This window comes from Oryctolagus cuniculus, chromosome 7 (assembly GCF_051225735.1).
Source record: "Oryctolagus cuniculus isolate XC-2025 breed Fujian yellow rabbit chromosome 7, ASM5122573v1, whole genome shotgun sequence".
Classification (NCBI taxonomy): domain Eukaryota; kingdom Metazoa; phylum Chordata; class Mammalia; order Lagomorpha; family Leporidae; genus Oryctolagus; species Oryctolagus cuniculus.
This window is the reverse complement of record NC_142873.1, coordinates 141,891,306-141,905,637: the sequence shown is the minus strand read 5'-3', so window position 1 is coordinate 141,905,637 and position 14,332 is coordinate 141,891,306.

Below are 14,332 nucleotides of genomic sequence, written 5' to 3'. Positions count from 1 at the left end.
CTGTTGCTTCATCAGACCCTCCAGAGCGGGCTGCCCACAGAATAAGAACCGCCCCCACGAAGTGGGGGGATCCCCACGAGGGGGGCCGGATGCAGCTGTTCTCTGACAGGTCCTCCTCCAGCTGGAGTCACTGCCAGTTCCCTTCGCGGGGCTAACACGCAGTTCTGTGATAGGAATGCTAGCCACCCTTTAGGAGTGCTTGGTCTGAGCCAGGAACTCGACACACATTATCTCATTTAATCTTTCCAGGAACAGTGGGTTCCCTGGGGCCCTGGCCAGCCCTGCCAGCTCCTGACTCTCCCATTTTGCCTGTGACACCCTGTTCCAAGGCCCGGGACCAGGGATGGCCTGTCTGACCTCAGCAGCACTGACCTCTATCCCCGAGTCCTTCCCAGGGACTGGGTCCTGGCCTGGATGAATCCGTGCACACACCAGGCTGTCTCACATTTCCATGCTTTAGGGCTACAATGTGTCTGCCATCCACGTTCTTAGCCTAGTGTCACTTCCTCCAGGAAGCCTTCCTTGACGCTGTGGGGGAGGTGCACTCCTGTTAGCTCACTCTCAGGCACTCTGGTGTAGCCTCTCCTAGGATCTGCTGTATCTGTGATTTGTCTCTGCTTCCCTCAACAGACTGTGAGCTTAATGAGGACAGTGACTGTGTCGCTAGAGCCCACAGGGCTTGGCTGGTGGTAGGAATCAGGAAATGTGTGGTGAACATATGAATGATGACACACTGACCACACTGACCACTCCCTTCTTTGCCCGGCATCCCTCGTACCCTCTTTATCGCCTGGAAGTCAGGATTCCAAGAGAAGAGGCATCTGGATTGCAGGAACAGATAGAATTACCTTTGGCAAGACATCGGGGTAGGGGCTAGGAGCCGGGGCTGGCATCAGGAGAGACGCGCAGCAGTCACCATGAGGGATGACTGAGCCCCGGGCCAGGGCAAGGCCGGGGGCCAAGGAGGCAGGATTCAGGAATAAAGGACAGCGGTGATTCAGAACGGACCCACGCTTCCTGCGTGACGAGGCAGAGCCACGGTCAGCCCTGGAGAGAGGCCAGGCGGGTCCTGCAGAAGCAGTGAGCTCCGTGGGGCACTGCCCTGCCCCAAGGCTGCTCAGCGTCTGACTCTCCCGCCATCAGGCCCTCTGCAGGCTGAAACACTGGAGATTTCCACAAAGTTCTCTCCTAAGAGAGCAGAATGTTGCACCTGATAGTTTCCCCCTCTTTCCAATTAGAGGACTGAACGCGCTGGCTAATCATAGCTTCTCGGATGTTTGCTGACACCAACCAATTCTTCACGTGAGCTGAGTGTCCAGCAATCCAATTCGGTTCTGACGCCAACTACTGGGAATCAGTGTAGACCCCCAGGTTAAGGGGTCAGTCCCACAAAACTGCCCCTACTCATTTTTTTAAGATTTTATTTATTTATTTGAGAGGTAGAGTTACAGACAGAGAGAGGGAGGTCTTTCATCTGCTGATTCACTCCCCAAATGTCCGCAATGGCCGGGGCTGGGCTAATCCAAAGCCACAAGCCAAGAGCCAGGAGCTTCTTCTGGGTCTCCCACATGAGTGCAGGGGCCCAAGCACTTCGGCCATCTTCCACTGCTTTCCCAGGCCATAGCAGAGAGCTGGGTTGGAAGTGGGGCAGCCGGGACTAGAACCAGGGCCCATATGGATGCTGGTGCCGCAGGCGGAGGCTTAGCCCACTACACCGTAACTCTGGCCCTGCCCTACTTCTGATGCCACCCCTACTCCTGTCTAACGGCTCTAACTTGGAGGTCCCACAACCCACTTCTCATATTTATTTTAAGATTTTACTTATTTACCCACTTGAAAGACAGAACATTGGGTGGGGGAGATGGAGAGCGACAAAGAGAGAGATTGATCTTCCATCTGTTGTTGGTTCACTCCCGAAATGCCTACAAAAGCAGGTCTGGGCCAGGCTGAAGCCAGGAGTCAGGAGCCAGGAACTCCATCAGAGTCTCCCATGTGGATAGCACGAGCCCAGGAACTTGGGGCATCTTCTGCTGCCTGCCCAGGTGCAATAGCAGGGAGCTGGATCAGAAGTGCAACAGTGGAGACTTGAACTGGTGCTTGATATAGGAGGCCAGCATCGCAGGCAGCGGCTCAACCCATGTGCCTCAATGCTGGTCTGATAATTTGCTAGAATGGCTCACAGAACTCAGCAAGATCCTTTACTTAACTCTTTGTGGTCTACTTTATAGAGGATACAAATGAACCACCAGAAGAAGAGCTACATGGGGTGTGGTGCAGAGGGCTCCAGGCCCAGGAGTTTCTGTCCAGTGCGGTTGGAGTCTGCCACTCTCCCTGCCTGCAGATGCCTTCAGCGACCTGAACATTCTTTAAATCTCATTTGCCAAGAGTTTTCAGAGGGGCCGGTGTTGTGGCACAGAGGATTAAGCTGCTGTCTGATATGCCAGCATCCCATATGGGTGTCAGTTCCTGTCCTGGCTGCTCTACTTCTGGTCCAGCTCTCTGCTAATAGCCTGGGAAAAGCAGTGAAAGAGAGCCCAAGTGCTTGGAACCCTGCTGCCCACATGGGAGACTCGGATGGAATTCCAGGCTCCTGGCTTCTGCCTGGCCCAGCCCTGGCCGTTGTGACAATTTGGGGAGTGAACCAGTAGATGGAAGATCTTTCTCTCTCTCTGTAACTCTGCCTTTCAAATAAATAATTAATCTTTTTAAAAAGGAAACTTAAATTCTCAAAAAAATAAAAAGAGAGTTTTCAAAGAGCTCAATCCCCAGGCCATCCCCCACCCCACCCCCGACCCCCTAGAGGTCCACAGATAGGCTGAAAGTGACCAGGCCCACGCTGAGGTTATTGAAGGGAAATTCCAAGGTTTTAGGAGTGCTATTCCAGGAACCAGAGGCATAGACAAAATGTGTTTTTGTATTATACCACAATAGCTGAGATACACACACACACACACACACACACACACACACACACACGGGAGGGAGGGAGGAAATGAGGGAGAGGAAGAAAAAGAGAGAGAGATCTTGGATTCATCGGTTCACTCCCCAGATATTTGCAACAGGTGGGGCTAGGGCAGGCCAATATCAGGAGCCAGGAATGCCATCTGGGTCTCCCACATTGGTGGCTGGAACCCAAGTACTTGGGCCATTTTCTGCTGCCTCCCAGGCACCTTAGCAGGAAGCTGAATTGGAAGTGGAGAAGGGACTTGAATATGGAATGCAGGCATCCCAAGCAGGGGCTTAACCCATTGGACCACAATGCCTGCCCTATGTCCACTCTTAGCTGAGAAAGCTGATGTTCAAAGAGATAAAATTGCTTGCCCAGGGTCACACAACCTGGAAGCAACAGTCAGGATTTGAACCCAGGCAGAACTACCGTACCTGTACCATTTCTCATGGTTTTCAACCTTTTCTTTTGTAGCAGTAGCCACAGATCCTGTTCCTCAAAAAGAAGCATGCATTTCTGAATCAACTGGTCTGGTGGTGCGGGGAAGAGGAGGGAGAGAAAGGAAGAATTGGAAGGATGGAGAGGCTGAGTGCATTATCTGAGCCCCACGGCCGCCTGGGGGCAGAGCTGGGGGCAAGATCGCCAGATCACTTCTGTTCCACTGCTGAGCCAGGCGTTGAGCTGGGAGCTTGAGAGCCAAAGACGAACAGGACAGGTGCCCCTGAGGAACTCTGGGGTAAAGGCTGGGGTTAGCGCTCTGGCCAACAGTAGGGCATTGTCTACCTCTTCTTTAAAATAATGAACTGGGGCTGGTGCTGTGGCACAGTGGGGTAAGTCGTTGCCTGCAACACTGACATCCCATATTGGAGTGCTAGGTCAAGCCCTGGCTGCTCTGCTTCCGATCCAGCTCCCTGCTAATGCACCTGAGAAAGCGACTGAGGGTGGCCCACGTGGGTGGGCCCCTGCCACCCATGTGGGAGACCCAGATGGAGCTGCAGATTCCTGGCTTCCACCTGGTCCAGCCCTGGCCATTGTGGTTATTTGAGGAGTGAACCAGCGGATGGAAGATCTCTCTATCTCTCCCTTGCTCTCTCTAATTCTGCCTTTCAAATAAATTAAATCTTAAAAAAGTAAATAATTAACTGAAACTCAGAGAGAAACAGAGAGATATCTCCTATCTGCTGGTTCACTTCCCAAATGCCCTCAACAGGCAGGGCTGGGCGGGGCCAAAGCCAGGAGTCCAGAACGTCATGTGTCTCCCATGGGAATGGCGGAGACCTGACCCCCTGAGCCATCACCTGCTGCCTCCCAGGCTCAGCACTATCAGGAGAGGGCCCCCGAGTGAGAATCGATGGCTGTGTCCCTCCCTGCCTCACCCCTCATTTCCTTCAACCCGGTAGCTTCCTTCCTCCCTGGCCCCTGAAGTATCCTGAGCTCAAGGTTCTGTGGCCTACTGGAGCGGCAGAACACACCAAATGATAGCAACAGACAACACAGAGAGCTGCAATAGCACCCAGGAGGGATAGATGCAAAAGTGGGAAAGAGTGGGTAGCTTCGCCTGGGGCTGGGTCATGAGGCAGAATTTCCGAGAAGAGACAATACCTGAAATAAGAGTTACCAGATAGGCCGGCACCGCGGCTTACTAGGCTAAATCCTCCACCTTGTGGCGCCAGCATACCAGGTTCTAGTCCCGGTCGGGGCACCAGATTCTGTCCCAGTTGCCCCTCTTCCAGGCCAGCTCTCTGCTGTGGCCAGGGAGTGCAGTGGAGGATGGCCCAAGTGCTTGGGCCCTGCACCCCATGGGAGACCAGGAAAAGCACCTGGCTCCTGGCTTCGGATCAGCGCGGTGCGCCGGCCGCAGCACGCCGGCCGTGGTGCCCATTGGAGGGTGAACCAACGGCAAAAGGAAGACCTTTATCTGTCTCTCTCTCACTGTCCACTCTGCCTGTCAAAAAATAAAAATAAAAAATAAAGACAGAGAGAGAGAGAGAGAGAAGGAAGAGGTAGGTAGGAAGGAAAGGATCTCAGGCCAAGAGCAAATCTTAAAAGAGGGGAAAAGACCTCTGATAAGAAAGAGCGGATGGGGGCTAGAACCCGGTGTGTGCAGAGGGCAGAGATGAAGTCAGGGCACGCGGCAAAGCCGATGGAAGAGCGATGCTGCTTGTCCCGGCTCCGTGGTCTGGAGTCTTGAGCCTGGAATCTGCCAAGAGCCACGGGATCTCCGGCAGCCCCTGGAGGCCACTTGGGCGTTCAGTCCTGGCAGCCCTGGGGCTAGCTGAGCTGGGGACACCGCTAGATGGCAAGAGGCCCTCTCCAAGCAGCACCACAGTGCCTGTGGCCTTCATTACCCTGCACTGAGCTTGCCTAGGGGCCAACAGGGGACAGAAAGACAGATGGACTCAGCTCAGGCCCACCCTCTACAGGTCCCCAGTGCTCCCTGTGGCTTCGCAGCCCTTGTCATTTTCCATAAGTCTTCACCAGATGTCCCTTCTCAGCAAACAGTTCAGAGAATCCGGATTGCCTTCTTAGAGCTGGAGACGAACCTCATCTTAAAATCACAGGACAGGAGCAGGCGCTGTGGCACAGTGGTTAGGTTGTTGCTTGGGAGGCCCACCTCCCATATCTGAGTGCTTGGTTCGAGTCCTGGCTTTCTTTCTTTTTTAACATTTTATTTGGGACCAGCATCGTGGCACAGAAGGTTAATCCTCTGCCTGCGGCACCAGCATCCCATATGGGAGCCAGTTCTAGTCTTGGCTGCTCCACTTCCGATCCAGCTCTCTGCTATGGCCTAGGAAAGCAGTAGAGGATGGCCCAGGTGCTTGGGCCCCTGCAGGCACAGGGAGACCAGGAAAAAGCACCTGGCTCCTGGCTTCATATGGACACGGCTCTGGCATTTGAAGCCATTTGGAGAGTAAATCAACAGAAGGAAGACCTTTCTCTCTGCCTCTCCCTCTCACTGTCTGTGACTCTACCTTTCAAATAAATAAATTTTAAAAAAATCTAAAAAAAAAAAAGCATTTTATTTGTTGGGGCTGCTGTTGTGGCACAAAGGGTTAAGCTGCAGCCTGCACTGCCCACATCCAGCATTCATAAGGAATTCCAGTTCCGGCCGCTCCACTCCCATCCAGCTCCCTGCTACTGTACCTGGGAAAGCAGTGCAGGGTGACCCAAGTGCTTGGGCTCATGTACTCTTATGGGAGACCCAGATGAGTCCTGGGCTCCTGGCTTTGGCCTGGCTCAGACCTGGCTGTCACAGCCGTTTGGGGAATGAACCAGCAGATGGAAAATCTTCCCCTCTCTTCCTCCCCCTCTCTCTGTAAAGGCAGAGTGACATGGGAGGGGGCAGAGGCAGGGCCATCTTCTGCTGCCTTCCCAGGCACATTAGCAAGCCGGGACTCTAACTGTTGCTTCAACATTAGATGCCAGACCCCTGGTTCCACTTCTGGTCCGGCTTCCTGCTAACCTGAAACCTAGGAGACAGCAGATGATGGTCCAGGTACTTGGGTCCCTGCCACCCACCTGAGAGACCCAGATTGAGTTCTGGATTCCTAGCCTCGGCCTGGCTCAGCCCTGGTTGTTGTGGGCAACAGGGGAGTGAACCAGGAGATGGTAGGCTTCTTTCTTTCTCTATCTCTCTGCCTTCCAAATAAATCAAAATACATATATTTTTTTTAAAAAATACTGATAAAAAGAAATAAATACAAGAGAAACTCAATAAAGATAATAACATTAAAAAATCCTAGAGTAGCTGCAAAGGACCGTGGAGAACGTCTAAGGGACTGAGTCCCGCCTCTTCGTGTACAGCCACATGCATGGCATGAGGGCCTCACACCGCCCAATTCCAGCACAAGCTCTGGGGTGGGACCTGGAAATGCATACACTCTTAATACAGTCCCCAGCATTTTCACTAATCGTTACCACTGAAGACACAGGATCCACATGGTACATCTTCCCTGAGTGTCAGCTGTACTTGGTGCTCAATCATTTAAAACATTTATTAAGGGGCCGGCGCTGTGGCACAGTGGGTTAACGCCCTGGCCTGAAGTGTCGGCAACCCATATGGGCACCGGTTCTAGTCCCGGCTGCTCCTCTTCCGATCCAGCTCTCTGCTATGGCCTGGGAAAGCAATGGAAGATGGCCCAAGTCCTTGGGTCCCTGCACCCACATGGGAGACCCAGAAGAAGCTCATGGCTTTGGATCGGTATAGCTCTGGCCATTGCGGCCATCTGGGGAGTGAACCATCCAATGGAAGACTTCTCTCTCTGTCTACCTCTCTCTCTGTCTTTCAAATAAATAAAATAAATCTTAAAAAAATTTATTAATATAAAACAAACACATCTGTATTGTGAAGCAGCAGCAAACCCACCTACATTTAAACAGTTAACTTTAGGTGCCGGCACTGTGGTGCAGTGGGTTAAGCCGCAGCCTGCAGTGCCAGCACCCCACATGGGTGCCAGTTCAAGTTCCAGGGCTGCTCTGCTTCCAGTCCAGCTCCCTATTAACACACCTGGGAAAGCAGCAGAAGATGGCACGAGTCCTTGAGTCCCTGCACGCACATGGGAGACCCGGAAGAAGCCCCTGGCTCCTGGCTTCGGCCTGGCCCATTTCTGGCTGCTGTGGCCGTTTGCGGGAGTGAACCAGTGAATGGAAGAGCTCTCTCTGTCCTTCTATCTCTTCCTCTCCTTCACCTCTCTCTCTCTCTCTCTCTTCTTCTCCCTCTGTAACTCTGCCTTTCAAATAAATCATTTTTTAAAAAGGGTGTGGGGACTGTTCTAGACTAAGGGACATTAAAGAGACAGAATGGCCAAATGTATGAAACTCGATCGGTTCCAGATGGAAAAATAGCTATAAAAGACCTTCTTGGCAAATTCAAGTAGGATCATTAGATGGCATCATGGACTTGCTGTTCATGTTCTTAGGTGTGATGATGGCATGGTAGTTCGAAGGAAGGTGTTTTTATGAAATATTGGCTGGAATATTTAGGAGCATTTGCCAGGGGGCTGGCGCTGTGGCATAGTGGTTTAGGCTGCCGCCTGCAGCACTAGCATCCCATATGGGCTCCGGTTCCAGTTCCAGGGCTCTGCTTCTGATTCTGCTCTGTGCTTATGCGCCTGGGAAAACATCGGAGGATGGCCCAAGTGCTTGGACCCTTGAACCCATATGAAAGACCTGGAAGAAGCTCCTGGCTCCTGGCTTCGGCCTGACCCAGCTCCAGCTATTTGGGGAGTAAACCAAGAGGATGAAAGATCTCTGTCTCTCCTTCTTTCTATAACTGCCTTTCAAATAAAAGAAATAAATCTTTATATATAAAACAAGAGTGTTTGCAAGTCAGAATTACGATGCCCACATCGTTCTTTCAGTGTCATTGGAAGTTGTATATGTATGCATGTATGAATGTGAGAAAAGTTAACTGACTTACTGAATCAGGTGGAATACAGATGTGCATCCTCTGTATAAGTCCTTTATCTGCTGATTCACTCCCCAAACAGCTGGGCCCATCCGAAGTTGAGAGCCACGAGTTTCTTCTGGGTCTTCCACACATGTGCAGGGGCCCAAGGACTTGGACCATTTTCCACTGTTTTCCCAGACCAAAGCTGAGAGCTGGATCAGAAGTGGAGCAGCAGCGTTTTAATCTTCCACTTTTTATATCTGACAAAAAGCTAAAAAAATTATTTCTATTTATTTGAAGAGAGAGAGAGAGAGCGTGCACCACTAGTTCATTTCCCCAGGCCTGCAACAGCTGGGATTGGGCCACGCTGAAGCCTGGAGCCAGGGACTCCATTCAGGTCCCTGCCATCCACATGGCAGGGACCCAAGCACTTCGTCATCCGTCTGTTGCCTCCAGGGGTGCACATTCCTAGGAAGCTGGGATCCAGAACACTGCTTGGACTGGCATCCAATAGGGGACATGAGTGTCCCAAGTGACATTTTAAGTGCTCTGCCAAATGTCTAGCCTAAAAACTTTCGAAATAAAAAGTTAGGGAGGAAATCATTCAAAGTAAGATTTCAAGATTAACTGTAGGATTCTTTCCTTCTACCCCAAGTTCAATGTCCTATTCCATCAATGACACCTACAGGGAAGTGTTAGAAAGCCTGATCTTTGGGGCTGGCACCATGGTTCACTTGGTTAATCCTCAGCCTGTGGCACCGGCATCCCATATGGGCACAGGTTCTAGTCCCAGTTGTTCCTCTTCCAGTCCAGCTCTCTGCTATGGCCTGGGAAAGCAGCAGAAAATGGCCCAAGTGCTTGGGCCCCTGCATCCGCAAGGGAGACAGGGGAGAAACTCCTGGATCCTGGAATTGGATCGGCGCAGCTCCAGCCATTGCAGCCATTTGGGAAGTGAACCAACGGAAGGAAGACCTTTCTCTCTGTCTCTTCCTCTCACTGTCTGTAACTCTACCTCTCAAATAAATAAATAAAATCTTAAAAATAAAAAAAAAAAACCTGATCTTTGCTTTCTTCTGCACCATTCTGCCTTGTTCCCCAGCCTGAGAGCCCCTCAAAGGAGGCTATGACGTCATCATCTGCACTCTTAGAGCTCAGCACACAGCCTGCCAGAGGGGTGACTCACAAATGCCTCGTGGATGAGCAAAAACGACCTTGCCAGGCACATGACCTTACACCAACTCCAGCTCTTGTCAGTTTCCCCTTCTGTAAACTGGGGTTGGACTTAGACGACCTAAGGCCCTGCAAGGTGCTTCCCACCTCCAGCCCTCAGGAGGCTGTACCTGGGGCTTTGAAGAGAAGTCGGGGCCTTTGTTTACATAAAGCCCCACAGTCCCACCAGGCAGAGGTGACCACAGTGGGGCAGCCGCTGCACTCTGGCCACATTCCCAAATTTGAGCTCAGCCAGGGCCTTTGGGAGAAGTGTTCTCCAGCTCACACAGAGCAGGTGGCTTCCTTGAGAGCCTAACGGGGTCACAGGGGAAGTCCACTTGGCTTTAAGCTGCCCTCTGGGCTATAGTCAAGGCCACGGCTAACACCAGTGCTCTCAACCTTGATTGCACATTGGGAAAAGCTACGGAAGATTTAAAAACTATTAATGCTCACCCCAGAGATGCTGATTTAATTGGCCTGGGCTCCAAACCTGAGCATCTGGATTCTTAAAGGATTAGAAGGCTCCGTAGGTGACTCTAACATGCATTTAAAGTTAAAAACCACCAAGGCCTGTCTTGCTGTGATGGGGTAAGAGACACAGGTGAGGGGCCGGTGCAGTGGTGCAGGGGGTTAAAGCCCTGGCCTGAAGTGCCAGCATCCTATATGGGCACTGGTTCTAGTCCCGGCTGCTCCACTTCTGGTCCAGCTCTCTGCTATGGCCTGGGAAAGCAGTGGAGGATGGCCCAAGTCCTTGGGCTCCTGCACCCATGTGGGAGACCCGGAAGCTCCTGGCTCCTGGCTTCAGATCGGCACAGCTCTGGCCATTGCAGCCATCTGGGGAGTGAACCAGCGGATGGAGGACCTCTGTCTCTACCTCTCTCTGTAACTCTGTCTTTCAAATACATAAAAAATAAATCTTATTTTTTAAAAAAAAGAGATCCAGGGGAGTTTATACTCTATCTTGGACAATTATCAGCTCGATCAGCTGTTTTTTTTTTTAAACGTTCAATGGGGCTTGGGGCCACCACCTGCAACACCAATATCCCCTGTGGGTGCCAGTTTGAGTCTCAGCTGCTCTACTTCTGACCCAGCTCTCAGCTACTGAGCCTGAGGAAACAGCAGACGATGGCCCAAGCACTTAGGCCCCTGTACTATGTGGGAGACCCAGATGAATCTCCTGGCACCTGGTTTTGACCTGACACAGCCCTGCCCATTGCAGCCATTTGAGAGTGAACCAGCAAGTGGAAGATCTTTCTGTCTCCTCTCTCTGTAACATAGGCTTTCAAATAAATAAATAGATAAACCTTTTTAAAAATGTTCATTTGGGGCCGGTGGTGTGGCATAGCGGGTAAAGCCGTCGCCTGCAGTGCCGGCATCCCATATGGGCACTAGTTCGAGACCCGACTGCTCCACTTCCAATCCAGCTCTCTGCTATGGCCTGGGAAAGCAGTAGAAGATGGTCCAAGTCCTTGGGCCGCTGCACCCGCATGGAGACCTGGAAGAAGCTCCTGGCTCCTGGCTTCAGATCGGCATAGCTCAGGCCATTGTGGCCAATTGGTGAGTGAATCAGCAGATGGAAGACCTCTCTCTCTACCTCTGCCTCTGTAACTCTGCCTTTCAAGTAAAATTTCTACTGCCATTTTCTACTGCTTTCCCAGGTGCATTAGCAGGGAGCTGGATTGAAAGTGGAGCAGCTGGGGCTGGCGCCGTGGCTCAATAGGCTAATCCTCTGCCTAGTGGCGCTGGCACACCGGGTTCTAGTCCCAGTCGGGGCACCGGATTCTGTCCCGGTTGCCCCTCTTCCAGGCCAGCTCTCTGCTGTGGCCCGGGAGTGCAGTAGAGGATGGCCCAAGTGCTTGGGCCCTGCACCCCATGGGAGACCAGGAGAAGCACCTGGCTCCTGGCTTCGGATCAGCGCGATGCGCTGGCCGCGGCGGCCATTGGAGGGTGAACCAACGGCGAAAGGAAGACCTTTCTCTCTGTCTCTCTCTCTCACTGTCCACTCTGCCTGTCAAAAAAAAAAAAAAAAGGTGGAGCAGTTGGGACTCAAATCAGCGCCCATATATGATGCTGGCAACTGCAGGTGGAGGCTTTATCCGCTATGCCACATTGCTACCCTCCCCCCCCCCCACCAGTGGTTTCTTAACCAGTATGCCAAAGGCTTGCCCCAGGATAGTTGTCAGTGATGACAACTCTCACGCCTGTGAAACAGCGGTTCTCAGACTTGCTAAAACGGATTGCTGAGCACAGCCCTGCCCCAGAGTTGCTGACTCTGGAAGGCTCTAGAATCTGCAATTCTGGTAAGTTCTCAGGTGATGCTGACGCTGCCGGCCTAGCGACCACGCTCGATCATCCTCACTCTAGAGCAGGGCCCCCCACTGCGCAGCTGGTTCTTTGAGCACATCGCATCTCTTGCCATCGAGTGCTGGCAGCATCCCTCTGATTTCTCGGCACGAACGTCCAGGTGGACGCAGGTGCACAGGTTGAGAGCCCCTGCTCTAGAGGAGCAGAGTCAAGTGAGGAAAGGAGTGGAAGCCGAGCTTCAGCTGAATCCAGATGCTCAGGTCTCGAGCCCGGACCAAAGGGGAGTTTGGTACGGTCCAGGGCTTGATGTGGGGAGACTGGGTGTCCAGCAGAACTCTCAGAGAAGGCCCGTCATGGTCTTGGGCTCAGACACAACTGGCCAGCGGACAGGCTCAGAATTCAGATTTGGCTTCATTTGGTCCCATTGGAACAGGGGCTGTCATCTTTCAGTTTGGCCCTCCCTTGGTCATGGGACATCAACTGTCAAGCCCAGAGTCCGTTAGAAAGAGCAATCTTGCCCTACCCCAAATGGCCTGACAGCCTTTCCCGAAGGGTGAACTGCCAGCAGCCCTAACTGCTCAGCGCTCTTTCCCTACCCGCGCTGCAGGCTCTAGGTTTGTCCGCGGGAAGCAAATACTCCGTAGTTTAGGTGAGAAGCAGCAGCTCTCACGAGAGCCTTAACCTGTCCTCTCCAGCCGTTTGGACCCAGCCTCTGAGTATTATTCTTGTCTTTTTAAACATGTATTTAGTTATTTTCTTGAAGGGAGAGACAAAAAGAAAGAAAAGAGATCTTGCACCTGCTGGTTTACTCCCTTAATGGCCAAATGGCCAGCGCTGGGCTAGGCAGAAGCAGGAGCCTGAACTCCATTCTGACCTCCCATGGCCGGGGCCGGGGCCCAAGGACTTGGCCATCTTCTGCTCCTTTCCAAGTTGCCTCAGCAGGGAGCTGGATTGGAATTGGAGCAGCCAGGATTCGAACCAGCGCTCTGATATGGGTTCCCGACATTGCAAGCAGTGGCTTAGCCTATATGCAGCAATACTGGCCACAATTTTTGTCTTCAAAACCAGCAACTATTTATGTTCACTTGGAATAGAAGAAGGTCTGGGGACCTGCAAGACTCCTCGTTGCATAACCAGGCCTATGAAGGTCTCGGGGGAGTAGCTTCTCTCACTTGGAAATGGGTCAGCCGTCCTTGCACAGCTAGGGGAGGAAGGTAAGGGAAGACAGCACCAACTTATGCTTTGATGGGTCAGTTTGTAAATAAACTGTTCAGGGCATTCGGACTAGATGGGATTAGGGCTACAGGCTGAGAGGAAAAACAATTATAACAAGGAGGCCAAGTGGAAACATGACCTGAAAATACACCTCCCTGACCATTCAGCCCACAAAAGCCATCCAGTGAAAATGAAATCTGGCTCTTTAAGTGCCAATGATATTAAGTGCTGGAGAGTGTGGAAGTCATAAAGAGAAATTAACTGAAAACCAGAGATGCCATTACTCATTCGGGAGCGCTCTCTCTCTCCCAAAGTGAAACTACAGTATGAACCCTCTGGGGATGTTTTAGTCTCAAATCTCTCTTCCCAGGGCTGAGGCTTCTAATCTTTTCAAATTCCAAGTGGTGCCATTTCTCAACGGCCCCTACCCAGTCTCTTGAAGGCGGCACTTGGGAGGCCTGAAGAGGCTGTAAGAGGGAAGTCCCTGCCATCTCCAGGGCCTCAGCTCTTCCCTGTCATTGCCAACTTCCCAAGGGATTGGTAGGCTCTTAAAAGCGCAGGGCCAGGGTTCAAGCCTTGTAGTTTTACCCCAAGTCAAGGAAGGTGAGGGCAGGCAGAAGTACTGTACTTGGGCAATCACCTGGGATAGGGTTGGAGCTTTTGTGCTGTCTTTAGCCAAGTCTTTCCTGCTTACGGGCAAAACCATACGTGTGGTAACTGCTCAGGCCGAAACCTGAGTCAGCTCTCTCTGGAGGTCTTACCGTGCGAGACCTGCAGTTAAAAAGACCAGTTCTTACTGAAGCTCCCAAATGTATTTGAGCATGGATCATTATACCCCGAAGTAGCTAACAACCTATGTGGGAGAGGGTTCTTTCGAACACACTTCAGGAAACCTCAGCCTGTAGGTCCAATACATGAAGCACAGGCGTGAATCCTGTGGCTTTACCCTTTGTGGCTCCCCCTCTCCAATCATTGAAGTTCTTCCGATTTCTGAAACGTGTGCCTGCTGTTTTCTTGGAACACACAGGTTTTTTGTCTACTCCGCAAGACCTACTCATTCTCCATGTCCCCATCTAAGCATAATCACATAATCTGTGAAACTTCAACTCTCCCAGGCACAATAAATCGCTTCCTCCTGCGTTTCCAGTGCACTTTATTCAAACTTCACTCACTGTATTAAAAGTAATTGGTTCCCAAGCTTTACCATCCCGCTGGTTCCTTTGTTAATGAGTTAAATAAATCTTTGGCATGTGCACTTAAAAAAAAAA